At 44.8% G+C, this 18887-nt stretch overlaps 1 long non-coding RNA gene across 3 annotated transcripts; it reads left to right on the top strand.

Annotated features, from left to right (window-relative positions):
• Positions 1–246: 246 nt before the first annotated feature.
• LOC149320587 (uncharacterized) lies at positions 247–2602 on the top strand. Of its 3 annotated transcripts, none has more exons than XR_016279483.1 (3): positions 247–410; positions 1218–1376; positions 1478–2602. It is a non-coding gene; the product is annotated as an uncharacterized LOC149320587 (long non-coding RNA). The 3 variants fall into 3 exon arrangements; XR_016279482.1 differs by having other exon boundaries at positions 247–702; XR_016279481.1 differs by having other exon boundaries at positions 247–702; positions 1215–1376.
• The last annotated feature ends 16285 nt before the right edge of the window (positions 2603–18887 follow it).

Genomic DNA, 18887 nt, shown 5'->3' with positions numbered 1-18887 from the left:
AGAAACTTCCCAGAGGACCTTTTCAGCCACCATTTCGAAAATGTGGAACGACCTGCCAGAGGAGATCCACCAAATTACATCTTTAGAGGCCTTTAAAAAGGCAATAAAGATGGATCTCTTCTGGCAAGCCTTCCCAGACTAACCTCCAAAATGAGAACCTGAACTGCTCACCTACCGACTGTCTCTCCCTATGACCACTCCTGTAAATATTTTTCCATGCTCCTAATTTTAGTTACATTCTCTATGCAACTGGGTGTAATGTGTGATACTGCTACTGTTACTATACAGTATGATGTTTTATATGTATTTTAGCACAAGGAGAGAGGGCTAAGGAATTGGGATCATGTTACTACTGCTTTTAAATGTTATATTGGACTGTTCTTACCCACCTAGATCCTTGAAAGGGAAAGGTGGGATATACATTTATTTTTATTATTATTGTAGTGGGTGATAAACCTGATGCTTACACATGAACAAGGTCCAAGATTATCTCCCTGTAGGAGTGAGAGTCCTTTGCTCAGGAACATTTGTGGTGATTGTCCAGCCATTTACAGATGACCAGTTCTAATTTTCCTTCCTGGGAACTTCACCTTAATCCCAAAACTCTCCTCCCATCCATTTTGCCCTGTAAGTATACCTGCTCAGGAACTACCAGTTTGGATGGTGTGAAGGGGACTAAAAATACCATAAAAGAGAAGAGGGGTAAGAATGGAAGGATATGACTATTAAAATACCCTGCTCTTTCTTTCACTCTTATGCCACATCTTTGAATCTCATCAGATACTTTCTTGTCGGAGTCAAGGAAAGGGTGCTGTCGATTCAATTTTACTTCTTGTACTTAAATATTTACCAACATGGCAAATTAACAGACTTGCCAAGACTGTGCAGTCAGTAGCCAACTTAGACACAGATTCAAACCAAGGAGCCAGGGGTTTGTGCACAGTTCTCCTTTCTTCTCTCCAACCATTATTATTTAATGGTTGCTATGGACAGGGAAGAGGGGGATTCAGAAGTCATTGCACAAGGAATCATGCCACCTATGAAGGTCAAAACAGCTGAGCCTGTGGAGATCCTAGTTGGATCTGAGGCACACGGGAGGAGATGCATCCTAAGTGTAAAAGGACCTACCTAATAGTAAGTCCTGCCTTGAACATTATTCCCTCATGTCCTCACCATGCTCTCACCTTGGCTTCTGTGCTTCTCCCTGATTTCAGCAGATGATGTTCAGAAGAGTGAGGATGATGGAGACCTACATGGGACATCACTGCCACAAAGAGCAGAGGATGAAGAGCTGAAAGAAAACTTCTGTCAAATTGAAAAAAGGAGCAGTAATAAGAAAAAGCACACCGAATGTCCAGAAGGCCACATGCAGATGGGTAGGCATGAATTTTTGATTTGGGGGGAAGCTTTGGGAAGGGGTATGACCTGGAAAGACATCAAAGAATTCACACAAGACAAAATTCCTTTATTTCCTCAGAATGTGGAAAGAGCTTCTCTCAGGTTTCAAACCCAAACGAACATGAACAGATCTATTTAGGCGAGAAAACCTATCAGTCCCAAGAATGGAGAGTCGCCATCAATAGTAGTTCTCACCAAGAAAATAACCTAAGAATTGATTCCAGAGAGAAACCCTATGAATGTAAAACTTGTAAGAAAAGCTTCAGTCTTTATTGGCGTCTTGAAAGACATCAAATAATTCATTCTGGAGAAAAACCCTATCAGTGTAAAGAATGTGGGAAAATGTTTAATCACCCCTCAGACTTTAAGAAGCATCAAAGAATTCACTCTGGAGAGAAACCCTATAAGTGTGAACAGTGTGGGAAAAGGTTCATTCAGAGCACGCAGCTTAAAACACATCAAATAATTCACTCTGGAGAGAAACCCTACAAGTGTAACGAATGTGGAGAAAGGTTCAGTCGGAGAGCGCAGCTTAAAAAACATCAGACCATTCACTCTGCAGAGGAATTCTACAGAGAATTGGTTCCTGGGCAGGGAATTAAATGGAACAGGACATAAGAAGTAGAGGCTCTGCCTCTGGTTCTGTGGCTCATTGCCTCTGTTAATCTTAGGTTGACGTCATATGCTTTTAATATCAGAGCTGTATTTTATTCCTTTTTGTATATTGCCTTTTGAAGAAATTGGGCACCTCAAACCTCTTCCTCTGCTGCAGTAGCTTTGGTTGGCCTTGGAGCTCCCTTAGGTCAGAGGCCTCAGGTTGGAGCAGGTTTCCCTTTGACATCCCAGTTCATGTACAATGCTTCCCAAACTTTGGTCCTCCGGATATTTGGGAGGTCCTACACCCCTGGAGGAGCAAAGTTTGGGAATCACTTCTCTAGACTATAGAGAGATTATCCCATATTCATGAGGATATTTTGGAGTCCACCAAATAGAGACACCGAGGGACAAAGGAAACGTGGGTGAGGCTTCTTCAGCTTTTCTCTTAGGAAGATGAAATGGAAAAGAAGATGGCAGCCAATGCAGTTCTGTGACACCTTTTAAAACTATGTATGTCTTTGATTCCTAATAAAAACTTTATGTATGTGTTTGCTCCTAATAAAACTGAATAAAATGTGACACCTTTTAAAACTGTCTCTGGTTTCAAATAAAATAAGAAAAACTAATAAAAGTAAGTGTCTTTTTTCTCTCTTCAAGAACCTCTTTTTCACATTTGCACCCCTATATGAGGCTTTGGAAGTGGAGAAGATAGAGCATGGCTATTTGGCATCGACCTGCGGGAAAATGCTGGGCTCACCCCAAGGACTCTAGATCCCATGAGGCTGAGCGATGGGAACTGCAGACTAAGAAGAGCCCAAATAACCCAAGGCCTGTCTATTAGTGGGAGGCTGGTCTGTGGCCATCCAGTTACACCAGTGGGGACTACAAATAAGAAAGTAATGCCCAACCAGCCCAGAAAAGATGGATTTATTGACAGGGGATCTGGATGCTGAATTGCAGAGTTTTCTCACTGCTGCCAAGAGACCCAAGGTTTCTCTGGTTCTTCACTCTGTTCCCAAAATGGCCAAACTGTTGCCTATGGGTAGCTCACAAGTTGGATGGAGGTTCAGCTGCTTCCCCTCTGGAGGGAACCTTTTCATTTCCTTGAAGGCTCCAAAGTAAATCACATGGTTTGGGCCATAAAGCTAGCCCTCCCCTCCTTTACTCTTCTCAGACCTTTTTCAAAAGCCCTGCTCTGAGTTGCTTATGAAGGATGGCAAAAGAGCAAAACTTTGGGTCAGAAGCAAGCCTGGCTTGGTTTGAAACGGGCTGATAGTTCAAAAAGTAGCCAAACTCAGGCTAATTTAGCTTCTTTGAGGTTTGGAAGAATGGACTGAGATGAGAGAGTGATACAAAGTTTGATGTTCCCTGACCACTGATGGGAAGTCTACCAGGATTCTTTTGCTAGAGCCTCCATCTTCTAGCCTCCCAAATCCAGGCATCTCATTTTCATGTTATGCATATTATACGTGTGTGTGTTTGTGTATTCTGTCATGTCCATCCACGCATCTGAGGAACTAGGCACACGTGTATGAAAGCTCCTTTCTTTGTTAGAGGTTTATCAGACTCAAGTTGTGGACCCTGCAATTGCACTAAGGAAGTGTAAAGAACGTTGTGAAATGACTGTTTCACGTGATGTCTTACCACATTGCTTGCTTTTCCGTCATTCCCCCGTAACGTTATGTTAGCGCTACAATAGCGCGATGTTGCATGAAAGTTGCAATTTCCCTGTTGCGAAATAACGCATTGCGGAACTATTTACTACACTCGCGCCTTCCTTTTGTCTTTCGCATTTCGCAACAACATATTTGCGCATGCGCCTTGGAGGTTTTGGTGGCATCCAGACCTTTTTGCTTCCGGGGGGGGGGGGGAGGGGAAAGGGGAGAAGCCCCTTCTTGTTTCCTGTTTTCATCTGCAGTGTGTGCAGATGGGCCCCTGGGGAAAGGCAGTGGATGATGGGATTGGTGGCCAGTCAAATAATGGGGGCAGTCAGTATTGATACATCGATCTATATATATTTATGTATACATATCTATCTATCTATCTATCTATCTATCTATCTATCTATCTATCTATATCTATCTGTTTATAAGTAAATATTCACATAAACATGTATTGGGCTGAGAGAGTGTGACTTGTCCAAGGGCTTTCTCTGGGAGGGTTGCAGGTCGAATTAGGAGGGCAGATAGGGGGCCTAGGAGAAGGCAGTGGATGATGGGATTGGTGGCAGGCAGAAGGGGAGGTGCAGATGGGCCCCTGGGGAAAGCGCCCATTTGAATATATATATATGTGTGTGTGTGTGTGTGTGTGTGTATACACATATATACATATATATATTGTTATACATATATTCCCATACATGTATGTTCACGCATGCCCATTTGAATATGCAAGTGGATGACCCCCAGGGGCCCCTTTCAGTGGCAGCCTCCTAGGTGTTCTTGCAGGGCAGAGGAATGGGGCTGGAATGGATGACCCCTAGGGACCCCTTTCATTTGCAGCCTCCCAGGTGTCCATGCAGGACAGAGGAATGGGGCAGCCTCCCAGGTGCTGGAGTGGATGACCCTGGGGGTTCCTTACATTGGAAGCCTCCTAGGTGTTCATGCAAGACAGAGCCACCCCCCCTTCCCCGGGGGGAAAGGAAGGAAGGCCACCGGAAGGGAATGGGGTCAAAAAGTAGCCCAGCATCATGGGAACTTTGCAATCAGTAACTTTAGCGTTACGTTGCGCTGCTGCCTACTACACCAAACCATTTCGCAACACATTTTGCAAGATAACGGGAGACCATGGCCTGGCTTCCACTTTTACCCGCAATGCCCAAAAGGGGGAGGAATGACGCTTAAACTACGGGAGCGTTGCGCAATGGGCTCCCATAGAAATGAATGGCATCTGGAAGAACATCGCGCTTTCGCGTTATTGCGCAACGTTCGTGACGCTAACATTGCGCGATAGGCAGGAAAAATCACCAAAAACTCGCGTCTGATAAACCTCTTAGTCTCACAGGTGCTGCAAGATTCCTCTGGAGACTAGTTTTCCAGACTAACACAGCAACGTCGTTGAACTCTATATTAATTCTGATTAACCAAATTCAATACAATTTTGGCATCTTTTCCTGCCACGTCCAATATTTTTGTAGTTACCACTGATCTGGGAGAACTAGGACAGAGTCCTCTTTAAAGGGTTAGATACGTCAGAGGAAGGCCCAAGGTCCATATCCCTGCTGGGTCATGGAATTCAACATGGGGCCTCTGTCCATCACTCCCTCTCAACAGACCTATCTGAAAAGAGCGTTTTGGTGACAATTAGGGAAACAATGGCGGGATACAAACGGGCAGGGGAAGACGTCTTGGAGGTGTATTCTGCTGAATATGGAGCCTCCAGACCGCCCACCCCAGGGGCGTGGCTCAGGAGATGGGGCTTCCACATGGGGGGCAGTGAAGACGCCTCACCTGGGGCCGTTTCTGACCCGCAGTTTCCAAACTGCCGCCTCGGAGGACGCTGCAAAGAGAGAGGCAGCTTCCTCACGGGCGGCCAAAAACGGGGCTTTTTTTTCCTTTGCCGGCTGGCGGATGCGCAGCTGCGCAGCTGCAGCGCTAAGCAGCGGCGGCAGAAAGCCTATGTGCACATTTAAAGTGCCCAAGCCCCTTTAAAACTTTTTCCCCCGCTCTGCCCAAGAACAATGGTGGTCTCCTGCCAGCTGGTGATCAGCTGGTGTTGGCATCCTTGTCCTCTTGCACTTTGCCAGTGTCACCAGCATCATAGATGCCTCCTCTCCTTTGGTCCCCACGCTCTTGCTGAATCTGCAATGCACAGCCACAGCTGTCGCCGCTGCCACCGCTGTCCCCCTGCCATCCCCCATCACCTCCCTTGTATATATGTAAATATTTACAGTTTTAGCGGTTTTTATTGTTAGGTGAAAATGGCACAGGAATGTGTGTAGGGGCTCACTTTAAAGTCCAAACTTTCCAAGCAGCGCATGCGTACATGTTGCTCTAGGGTTAGGGTTAGGGTTAGGGTTAGGGTTAGGGTTAGGGTTACGAGTCTTAAAATGCGCTGCAGCTGTGCTGCAGCTTCCACACCTGCATGGCAGCTGACGCTGCAATTAAAGCCTGACTGCAAACTGCGCGTGTTCCAGGACCCCGACTCATTATGCGACGCAGCAGACACGGAGCTTTTAAATGGGCAACTTAAATTAGCGGCGTAGCAATTCTGGCGTACCGGTGCAGCAGCTTACAGACGGAGCTGCGCAGCTGCGCATCAAACGGAAAAGAAGCGGAGAAAAGCAGCACCTTTTTAATGCCGCTTCTTCCCGCTTGGGGCGTGCAGGGGGCGTGTTCATGGCGGCATTCAGGTAAGGCCCGTCTGAAGGCTCTACCTTCATGACGTCATGAATACACCCCTTTTTGCCCGTCTGTATCCCGCCAATGCAAAGTAACTGAGTACATTCCTGATGCTATAGAAATAAAATAGCAATCATAATAGATTATGTAAAAAAAAAAACCTATAGATCCATAAATATATCACTGAAACCCTCTAGATTGTCATATAATTCGTAGAGAATATTTAGAAGGAGTGAAGCTGAAAGAGCTGTAATTGCTGAGAAAAAATAGCAAGGTCTGATTTCCTAAAGAGATACAGATTCAAAGATATTGCTCTTTTAGTCTGAAAATCTGTAGGCAAAGGGATCTTGTAGCACCTTTGAGACTGAAATAATTGGAAGGGAGACTGGAATGAGAAAGAGCAGAATTGGAATGTATCCACAGACTCCAGTCCATCAGCAATGGGCTGAACAGGGATAATGGTTTCCTGACATACTACACGCATTTCAGCACTATTTAAACCCATCTTCAGGAGTAGGCCCATTACCAGTTCATCCCATCATTCGCTCTGTTTCCTACACTACATCCCAATACTCAGTCGTATGGTGAACTGCTCTTCTTGTATTTATGTAACAGACTTTGTCCTGCCTTTGCCGGCCAACAACCAACATTAAACTTACCAGTAACTTCATCCCCATACCCACGATGTTTTGAATTTGTACTTGAATGGAATCTCATATACAACCACTCTATATAGGTCTGTCTCAGGATTCTCCACTCCAAACATGCATTTGAGGAAATAGGCTCAAGTCTCAAAGGTAGTCTCAGGTAGTCTCAAAGGTGAAACAAGATCCTTTTGCATTAGAAAAAGGAATAGAATAGTATAAATTAGTACATAAAACATAAAGATTCTCTATGGTATGGTATGGGAGGAGGGCTTGCAAGATTTCTCTTTAACTGGAATTCCTTTACAGCTAGAGTTTCATGGCCTCCCAAATGTCCTGGTTGCCATTGCAATTGCAGTGTTCAGAGAAAACAAAGGGAGATCTGTTGGCCACAATGTAGATTTTTTTAAACCTGTATTTGAGAAATATTCTAACACATGCATTTTGTACCCTTTTGGGTTGGTCTCAATTAACATGAGGAGCCTGAATACCCGAAAGGCACCAGATCCTGCCTGAGCAGGGTCCTTCCTGAGTACTGTATTTCTTGGATGGGAGACCGCCAACAAATCCTGGTGCTGAATGCTGTATTTCAGACATCGAAAGTCTCAGGATTCTTTGCCCAAGAAAACCATATGAAACTTATGAGGCCACTGTAAGTTGACAGGTGACTTGAAGATCCATACACACACGGTTAAGGTATTTCCCCAGTATGGATCTAGGAATCTGAAGACACTAGTCCAAGAATGGAAGAGGTGTGGTCCTGAGAACATCATCCAACTGCAGCTCCCAGCAGCCCTGGTCAACACAATCACTTGGGAGGTATGCTGGGAGCTGTAGCTCAACATCTGGAGGGTGACACAGTTCACTGCCCTCACCTTCTCCATTCCCAAAAGTAAACACAAATGGCCAATAAATTGTGAAAAGTAAAACCTACCTAATGCCAAAGGAGTGAAAAGAAAATGTAACACTTCTTTCATTTATAGGTTTTTTTTCCAAGCCCCTTTATCTTGCAGGTTCAAGCTCAAATTGAACACTACGGCCCACTCTTGTTCAGTCTTTGCTAGAGTAGACATATTGCCTCTTTGGGATTTACTTACATACAGACTCACTGGTCAACAGTTTATAGAATGAGTGTGCTCTTGTTCAGATGGACCAACAGAGTACCTCAGGGACGTAGCCAGGATTTTGGGAAGGGGGGGGTCCAGACTAAGTGCCACCATTTTGAGATGCTAAGAGCCCCCGAAGACACAAAATGTACGAAAAATGTAGGACATGATGCACGACAAAATGTAGGACAAATTGTAGGATGTTCAAAAATGGAGAACACACCCAACTAAAAGCCAAAAACATTAATAAAAAACAATATAAATTCATGTTTCTCAGTCATGCTCAAAATGGAGAACATTTTGACATTCTTCCTGGATAGGAGGTTGGGATATAGCTTTGTGTGTTAGACTAGGAGGAACTTCCTGAGAGTAAGGGCTGTTCAACAGAGGAACACACTCCTTCCTCGGAGTGCAACAGAGTCTCCTTCTTTGGAGGTCTTTAAGCAGAGGCTGGATGGCCATCTGTCAATGGGGATGTTTTGATTGAGAGTTCCTGCATGGCAGAATAAAGGGGTTGGAATGGGTGGCCCTTGCAGTCTCTTCCAACTCTACAATTCAATGACTCTGGAGACCAGGATTCAATGAAAATCTGATTCTCTCCAACAGAGAAGGCTAAATATCTTACATGGGGTACGTGTCAATGACATGGCTTATGCATCATGTCCAAATTGTGCGGCGCATAAGGGACATCACAGCACTTGTCACACTCTCTCAGCCTTAAGGGAAGGTAAAGGCAAATCCCCAAAAACCATTGGGCAAGTCACATTCTCTCAGCCTCAGAGGATGGCAAAGTCAAACCCTCTATGAACAAACCTCCCAAGAAAACCTCTTGAAGGCACACACTCGCACACACCCAAGTCACCAGAAGCAGACTCTCTGAACAAACCAAGAAAACCCACTAGGCAAGTAAGTCACACACTCTCAGCCTCAAGGAAAGGCTGGCAAAGGCAAACTCTCTGAACAAACCAAGAAGACCCACTAGGCAAGGAAGTCACACACTCTCAGCCTCAAGGAAAGGCTGGCAAAGGCAAACTCTCTGAACAAACCAAGAAGACCCACTAGGCAAGAAAGTCACACACTCTCAGCCTCAAGGAAAGGCTGCCAAAGGCAAACTCTCTGAACAAACCAAGAAGACCCACTAGGCAAGGAAGTCACACACTCTCAGCCTCAAGGAAAGGCGGGCAAAGCAGGATGTTTTGAAATTCCTCCTGGGCAGAAATGTAGGACATGTCCTGGATAAAGGATGATGTCTGGACAGCCTGATAAAATGGAGGATGTTTTGACATTGCTCCTGGGCTGAAATGTGTGCCGTATCCTGGATAAAGGAGGACGTGTGTTATCCTACCAAAAATGGAAGACATTTTTACATTCATCCAGGCCAGAAGGTTGAAACATAGGACACATCCTATAAAGGAGGACATCTGCTCATCTTACAAAAAATGAGGACTTTTGAAATTCCTTCTAGGCAGAAGTCTGAAATGTGTCCTATAGCCATGAGCAAGAAAAGAGCTAAGCCTTGATATCTGGACCCCAGAACACACTCCAACTCCCAGAATTCCATAGCAATGAGCCAGAAAGGAGCCAAGCCTTGATATCTGGACCCCAGAACACACTCCAACTCCCAGAATTCCATAGCAATGAGCCAGAAAGGAGCCAAGCCTTGATATCTGGACCCCAGAACACACTCCAACTCCCAGAATTCCATAGCAATGAGCCAGAATAGAGCCAAGCCTCAATATCTGGACCACAGAACATACTCCCAGAATTCCATAGCCATGAGCCACAAAAGAGTTAAGTCGCTGCCAAACCTGGTTATTTCTTGAGTGTGGATGCAGCTTGATGCAGCCTCTTGCCCCTCCCTCCCTCTCCTCCAGGGCCTTTTGGCTCCTCCCCCTCAGGCCCCGCAAAAAGTTTAGGGGCAGCACTTGCGCTCCTCTTGGCTTTGCCAGGGCCGGGAGAAGAGGAAAGGGTGCTTGTTGGAGCGCCCCCCCAAAAACACCAGGGAGAGCGCCACTTCTGCTCCTCCTGAAGCCTAGAGGAGAGCAAGACTGGCGCTCTCCGTCCCCAGCGTTTCTTTGGGGCAAGCACCCTTTCCTCTCCTCCTGGCCCTGCTCCAACAAGGGCCCTTTTCTCTCCTGGAAGGGGGGGGTCCGGACCCCTGAAACCTCCCCCTTAACTACGTCCCTGCCGTGGTTTTAATGGAGGGGAGGGGGGAGGAAGGAGCTTGAACGCCCCCAGGGCCTGATAGGGGGGGTCCCGACCCCCCAACCCCCCCCCCCCCGGCTACGTCCTTGAGTACCTCCCTACGGCCTGTTACAGACAGCCAAAATAAAGCTGCTTCGAGTCACAGTGGAGGTATGGTGTTTCAATGATGCATGCGTCCTAAAAGTCCAGAAGTCGCACCAAAGCCACGCTCCAGCCCTAAGGACTGGAGCATGGCTTTGGTGTGGCTTCTGGAATCTTAGGACGCATGCATCATTGAAACACCATACCTCCACTGTGACTTGAAGCAGCTTTATTTTGGCTGTCTGTAACAGGCCTACATGTCTTACACTTATTCTTAAGTACACTTTGTGGTAAGAAACTCTTGTTGAGAGGAACCAACTGGACTGAAGTGGGAGAGAGAGGCACCCACAGAGAGAGGTGCTTGAAGTTGCCCCTTCAGTTTTATATGTTTCTAACCAACTCCACTAACCTCCAGTCAAATTGGATATTAAACCTGTGGAGGATGACTACAAACTATTTGGCCTAAAGTTAAACCTACTTGTGGTTGTGAACTTCAACTCATGGTGACCCTGTGAATGAGAGACCTCCAAACCCCTTTGTCACCAACAGCCCTTCTCAGCTCTTGCAGACCCAGGGCCATGAGTCTATCCATCTGCAATGTAGTCTTCCTCTTTTCTCCTAATGCCTTCAACCTTGACAGGCACTACAGGTGTAGTGGAGTCTCCTTCCCTGGAGGTCTTTAAACAGGGGCTGGATGGCCATCTGTTGGGGATGCTTTGATTGAGAGTTCTTGCATGGCAGAATGGGGCTGCACTGGATGGCCCTTGCGGTCGCTTCCAACTCTACAATTCTATGATTCTATGAATCTTCCTTATCCAGAATTCCAGAATCTGAAATACTTCAAAAACCAAAACTTTTTTCATGGGTGGCCGAGATAGTGACACCTTTGCTTTCCAATGGCTCAGTGTACACAAAGTTTGTTTCTTGCACAAAACTGCTAAAAATATTGTTTAGAATTATCTTCAAGATCGTGTGTGTGTGAAACATAAATAAATTTCATGTAAAGACTTAGATCCCATCATTAGATCATTATGTATGCATTTGTACTTACCGGTACTTGAAAATCTGAAAATATCCAAAGCAGGGCACACCTGTGGTCACAAACATTTTGTATAAGGGAAACCCAAACCATATTGCCTTTTCAAGAGAGTCCTACTTTCTCATGACATATCCAAAATACAAAAGTTTCAGTCTAGTCATTTTAGTTTCTACAGAGAGTTCAGGCTCTCTGGATTTGCTACTCCAGATTTGAGTACACCAATTCAGGCCATTATTCCATGGAGAGTCAGCAGGTAAGTAAATCCTTTGGATTGAATGGGTCTACTCTAGTTGAGACTAAGAACAGGCCCAGACCCTTCTGTCCTCTACATCTCAGGTCCTCCAGCTGTCTGGAATATGCCCTTTGAAAACAGCAAAAGGTTTAAGGAAAGTTATCACACATTTCCTATGTTTCTAAACAATTGATGATGAGCCATGAATTGTATATCCTGCTAATTGTTGTTATGCTTGGATCTCATTTTAACTTTTGTACCTTGTGAATTTTTAATGATGTATTTTAAATTTATGCAAGAAAGAGATTCTACCACACTTTGGAGCAGCTGACAAAAAGCTTGTTCCATCTTCAGTATCATATCTCTAAAATATTGTTGCCCAAAAAACCTGGGGTCTCAGGTTGGGAGGGCACCCACAAATTGAATTCAATGGAGAAATTAATTTAGATCGATAGAGAGCTGTGAGAGGTCCAGGGGAATTCTAGCTGGGACACAAGCTTATGATTAGTGGTTCCAAAAAGCTCACTGAGTGCTATGTACAACTCAATTATATTATTTGAACAACAAGAGGGATTCCAACATTCACCCAAAGCACTTACACACACACAAACACACACACACACACACAGGAATCCCAGAAACAATGGGATTCCTTCGCAGTTTAACTTCAAAGTTACACAAGGAATATGTTTGGTCGATGCCAGTGACACTGATATAGCCAAGCAGTGATAAAATCAGGACAACCCCAGAGAGTTTGGGACAGGATGAGGCCTTGGGAAGTACAATGGAGGCTAGCAGGGAGATTGGCTTACTGTTTTAGGCTGACAAACTTCTCTGACCTTCCAAAGGAAATGCACATGGCAGGGGGTTGGCAAGAAACAATACTTACACCCATTAGGTAATATGGGTCCTTTCCACATGCCTTCTGGTTTTCTGTGGCCACTCATGAGAATCTCACTTTGAGGTCATCATGTCCTTTGCAGGTTCATGCTCTTTTGCCTCTATGTAACTGCTATTATAACAAAATACTGTATAACAAAATATTTGTACCCCAAAATCATGTAGGGTATGCAGGGTGTGCTAACAATATTTAAACAAACCCTGTGTTAGGCTCACGTTAGAGTAGACATAAGTTGGAGACGACTTGAAGGCACACAACAACAACAACAACAACAGCAACATGTCACCTGTTAACCGTCTCCAGTCTAAACATACCCATCTCCCTAAGTCTCTCCTAATAGGGCATGGTTTCCAGACCTTTCACCATTTTGGTCGCCCTTCTCTGAAAATGCTCCAGCAATAATCTTCTTGTATTGTGGTGCCCAGAACTGGACACAGTGTTCCAGATGAGGCCGAACAATGCAGAATAGGGGGCTACTATTATTTCCCACAGGTTAGACACTACACTCTTATGGATGATGTCCAAAATATTTTTTTTTGGCTACTGCATGACGTTGCCAAGTCACATATTCTCAGCCTTAGGGAAAGGCAATGCCATACCTCCTCTGAACAAATCGTCCCAAGAAAATCCCATGACAGCTTGGCATTAGAGTCATCTTAAGTCGGAAGGGACTTGAAGGCACACACACACAACACACTGTTGACTCATGTTCAGCTTGGGGTCTACTAAAATTGCTAGATCCCTTTCCCACATACTGTTGTCAAGCCAGATGTCACCCATCTTATATATGAGCCTTTCATTTCTTCTGTCTAAGTGTACTAACTTACATCTCTCCCTTTTGATATTAATTTTGTTACTTTGGTCCAAACTCTGTAATTACTTATAGTCATTTTGAATTCTGATCCTGTCCTTTGGAGAATTAACTAAACTTCGTAATATGGTACAATTTTGATAAGCGTGCCCTCTATTTCATCATCTAAGTCATTGATAAAGATGTTGAATAGCACTGGGCCCAGGACAGAATCCTATGACACCCTCTTAAGTCACTTCTATACAGGGATCTTCGGAAAGGCCTTATGCAAATAAAGATATATTACATTCATAACATTCCTTTTATCTACCAAGTTTGTGACTAATTTTTTAAAAGATAATATTTTCCGGTCTATTAATGTTTTATCAACAACTGTCAAACAAATTCTTCTGCAAAAGATCTGGCTTTGCAAGGATTCTTAACACTGAAATAAAAGATTCTTGGGTTCATTCCCCCCCCCCTCAAATGGGTGTGCAAACAAAGGGCACACACACCACTTGTTCATGAGTGTGCCTCGATTTCCATAGCCTCTACAACACAATGGAGGAAAGCTTGATTCATTTCAGGGCCTGGACAAAAAGAGCCGCCTATGGCACATGATGGCCCACACCTATTCTTGCAGCCTGCCATCCTCAACCCAGCATCTCCTAGATAAACCCAAAGGGAAGAAATGAGTCTGGATTCTCCTCTTCTGGTTACTAAAGCATTTGAATGGTTTTTAGGAACCATAGGTCTTTATCTCACAGAGATTTTTGCAGCTCAGATCCGGGGTGACTCCTGGTTCAGCTATACGAATTCACATCGTAATGTGAATGTTTTATCACACCTGGTTGCCCTTCCGTTGCCCTTCCGAATCGAGGGGTAATCGAATCCAAGGCAAGTCACGTGATGCGGATTCATACAAAGCGGAATGAGTGCAAACTGTATTACCACACCGGTGCATACCATGCGGATTCAACAATTCAAATCGGCACCCTTGCGCATGCTCAGTGGGAGTCTGAATGCATCGTGACCTTATACGTTTCAGGGGTGAAAAGGGGCGCAACTTCTTGTTTCCTGTTTCGCGTAATTGTGTGATTGTGTGAATATTTGCCTCGTGAATATTTCTGTGTCTACTTCATTCCCTTTTTTTATTTTCCCTTCCATTTCAGCAATTTCAATAGATAGATAGATAGATAGATAGATAGATAGATAGATAGATAGATCTGTATATTCACATTCATGCACATACATACATATATATATTCCAAAAAAATGAGTTGCCCTGAAAGTGAAAGGACCAACGAAAGGAAATGGGGGGAAATTTCAGCGTTGCATCATGGGAAATTTGCAACCCAGGGGGGGTTGCGGTGGTGTACCAGAGCAGACGCAAAGTTGCATTCCACACCAGACTAATTCAGAGTGAAATCAAAATGAGCTTGGAAGCGATTTCTGTGAATTTGCTTGTTACCGATTTCACAAAAATGAGGGGTCACTTTGGAATCACTGCGGAAGCGCCACGGAAGGAGCCCCCATAGAAAGGAATCGTGTGTGATAACACATCATGTTATCACGTGAATTCACATCGTTGGACCTGCAGTCACGTTGGATCTGAGCTGCAAAAAGCTGCAAAACCATGTGAAAAACACCTCAGTTTCATTGAGCATGCAATATAAATGAAAAAGAATTGGCAGATTTCTGGTGAAATTAGAAAAAGCAAGAGAAAGTAAAACCCTGCTTTCTTTTCACAGCAGGGTTTGGAAAAGGTTCTTCCAGCAGTGAACTATAATTCCCAGAGCCCATTCCAAAGCTCACAGAAACAATCCACAGCTGGACTCAGTCAACCAGGTGGAGGAGATATAAGGAGGGAGAAGGAAAGCTAGGCATCTTTTCCTCTTCTGCAGAGATAGAGTTGTATTTGCCAAGGAAGGTTTGCTGGGGAAAATGTAGTATTCCAGGTAAGTAGCATCAAATGTGGATGGATGTTTCCCTTCTAAAATTAATTCACTGTATGGCTGAGTCTTTATGGTTTCCCTTCCCAAAGCAGCTGCTCTTTTGTGACTGTGCTCTGAACCTTCTTTGGCTGCAGGGATATGCTAAGGAAAGAAATAGAAAGGGAGGAAAGTCATCTGTGTTTGCAATGAAGAAAGACAAGTCAGTAGAGTAAATTTCTGCATCTGGCAGTGGGTTTCAGGAAAGTCTGCCTAAGAATATCTCATAACCTTGAGCTGTGAGGGAGCTGCACTGGAGACAACGGAGAGAGAGAGAGACAGGGAACAACTTTGTAAAGCTTTTTATTCAGGCTACCAAAATAGCTGCCTGGATTGGTTTACTCAGTAAAAGGTTTTTCTGATGTCTGGAAGACTACATAGTTTATTGCAGGAGGAACCTTTCTGCACTAGGGGCAGACAGACCTTGGCTTGTATGGTGTTGCTTCCTTTTCCCTTGCTAAGTTTTTATCACCCAAATCTGGGGTGGAATAGCGTATCTTGGGTGTCCTTTCCACATCCAGAACTCTTTCTCAACTGAGGAATCAAGAAAGGAAGATATACAATCTAGGGGGCTATATATCCTCCCTATCCAAGGCCTGGTGCTATTTCTCCATCCTTCAAGGGTCTCCTTTCTCCTGTTGCAGGTTTCACGTGAGGAGGCAGCTCTGAGCTCATTAGGAGAAGGCCAGGCTACTCCAGATGCAGGAGTGGAGAGCAAATGGTCAGGAGGATGCTGCCAGGTGGGCCCTCCTGTTTCCTCAGGAGACAAACCATCATGTGCCTAAGGCCACTTCTACTTTGAATCACTTTCATTGGAACCCAGATCAAGCATATTCTCTCCTTTCAGGATGTCTTGGGGCTCCTCAACATCTGCAAGGTATTTATCAGAACATTGGCAATAGAGGAGAATAGCAAAACTATTTCTCTTGGTTCTCTTGCTGACAATGGCGGGGTACAGACCGCCAGAAAGAGGCGCTGGGGATGTGCCTCTCTTTGCTCCATAGGAGCACTGCAGCGACCAAATTGCGCGGTGCTGATGCGGAGCAAACAAGGAGCGCCCAGAAGTGGCTACTTTTTGCAGCATTGCTGTGACACCACAAAGCGCGGTGATGTCGCAGCTGCACCGCCCCATCTAGAAGCAGCACAGCTGCGACACCACCTACATGCCTGGTCTGGTGGGCGCGCCACAGCTGCAGCGCCCTCATCACATGCACAGGTTGCCGGGTGCGTGGGCGCTTTGCCCAACAGGCAACCCTCGCACGTGACAAGGGCGCCTCAAAGGCCCATCTGTTCTGGGCCAGTATTAATTATTTGGGGAATAGTTCCTTGTTTCTCATCTCCTTCCTTCAAATGAAACACAAGGCATTCAAGTAGTGTCAGGTTAAGAAAAGGCTCCAGATCTCTTAAGCTGGTAAATCCTTTGTGTGCCTTTTCCCCTGTGGCAGCATTGGGAGGATTCTTTCTCATGTCCTCACTGGGTGCAGTTTTAACACCATCCTACAGAAATGGGTGAATCTGAACCCTCAGGAACCCACTTCAAAAGAAACATCTTTTCCTTTTCATATTCATATCTATTACTTCTCTCCCTGGTGTCATTCCTTATTTCTAAAAAGGGAACTAAAATGTTTGGGCTTTTTCTATCCCAGCTTCAAAGGAGAGTGTGACCTTCAATGACCAGACCAAATTTGAGCAAGCAAGAACAGAGACTTTAAGATCATCTCAGACACCTATAAGGGAAGCGGAAGGGAGACATCTGACATGGTACGAGGAGGAAACAGCCTCAGTCATTCAGGAAAGATATTGGAGTGAGCAGGAAACCCTTCCAGGAACAGACTTGAGTCAACATTATCCTTATGGAGGCGTATTGAATTCTTCAGAAGAACCCATCATTCAGCCGGTTTTGGGGCCAGGTAAGAACTGAACCCCCTGAAGGGCTCTTGCTTTTCTCCACCACATGTTGAAAACTGCAAACATGAAATGCACACAAATAACATTTATGTGAGAACGATATGACGAAACCATATGATGAAACCAATCTGAGGAGTTTATCATATGGAGGAAAATGTTTAAATGGGGTTTATCCCGTGACGATTGCACAATTATTATTAAATCGCAATCAAGATTTTCATAAACAGCGGTCATTATCCCAGGAATAACTAGGTATTAAACAGCAACAACGTATGCAGAGGAAAATCCCATAAATGATTTGTTGGGATTAATAATTGCTTTTTGACATGACATCGTTTGAGATATTTTATCGCACTTGCACGATTTCCACAGGATATTTCTGGGATAATGGCTGTTTAATTGTGATATCATGTGAAAATCGTACTTAGCCTGGAGAAGAGATGGTTAAATAGTGATATGATAGCCCTGTTTAAGTATGTGAAGGGTTGTCATACTGAGGAGGGAGCAAGCTTGGTTTCTGGTGCGTCAGAGACTAGAACAGGAGCAATGGATGCACGCTCCAAGAAAAGGGATTCCTCCTCAAGATTAGGAGGAACGTCCTGACAGTAAGGGCTGTTCGACAGTGGAACACACTCTTTCCTCGGAGATTGGTGGAGTCTCCTTCCTTGGAGCTCTTTAAACAGAGGCTGGATGGCCATCTGTTGGACATCTGTGAGTTCCTGCATGGCAGAATGGGGTTGGATGGGATGGCCTTTGTGGTCTTGTCCAACTGTATGATTCTATGCGTCTATAATTCTTGGCTTGTGGCCTCTTCTCCCTCCCATCCATCCATGGCCCTTGCTAGCTTTGCCTTGCTTCCTCTGTGCCTTACTACAACTCCTATATTTCTCCAGTTGTATCCCCTGGAGAAACATAGCATTGCTCTACTGGGAGTGAGGGAAAGCCAAACTGTACTTCCTTGTATCCTTTCTGAGATCTGAGGATTTCCTGACTCCAAGAAATGGCTTGAAAAGTCATGTTCTGAAGAGCAGCTTTTGTGCTCTTCTCTGGCCAGAGTCTGAATCCTTGCTGAGCCATGGTAACCCCCTTGGTCAGGGTGGCCAGATGTCCTCCTTTTCCTGGGCATGTGCTACGTTTCAACCTTCTAGCCAGGAAGAATTTGAAAATGTCCTCCATTTAGCACTTGAAGTCTGAAGTTTTTAGGTTTCCTTTGGCAATGCCCTACATTTTCCTTGAATATGGTACATTCTGTTGTGCCTTGTTCCAATTTGCAGTTATGACATCTGGTCACCATGCCCTGGTTGACCTTGTGTAAGTCTCACTTTCTGAACCCCAAAGGCAGGCAATGGTAAACCTCCTCAGAATAAGTCTTGCCAAGAAAACCCTAGGACAGTATCACCATTGGTTGGAATTGGCTTGAAGGGACATCCTCACTGGTGTCATTCCTTATTTCTAAAAAGGGAAATAAAATGTTTGGGCTTTCTCTATCCCAGCTTCGAAGGAGAGTGTGACCTTCAATGACCAGACCAAATTTGAGCAAGCAAGAACAGAGACTTTAAGACCATCTCAGACACCTATAAGGGAAGCGGAAGGGAGACATCTGCCATGGTACGAGGAGGAAACAGCCTCAGTCATTCAGGAAAGATATTGGAGTG

Source organism: Sceloporus occidentalis, unplaced genomic scaffold (assembly GCF_023333645.1).
Source record: "Sceloporus occidentalis isolate IW3139 unplaced genomic scaffold, rSceOcc1.0.p SCAF_1, whole genome shotgun sequence".
Lineage (NCBI taxonomy): Eukaryota > Metazoa > Chordata > Lepidosauria > Squamata > Phrynosomatidae > Sceloporus > Sceloporus occidentalis.
The sequence above is the reverse complement of the archived record's forward strand: the minus strand, read 5'-3'. Positions and strand labels throughout refer to the sequence as shown.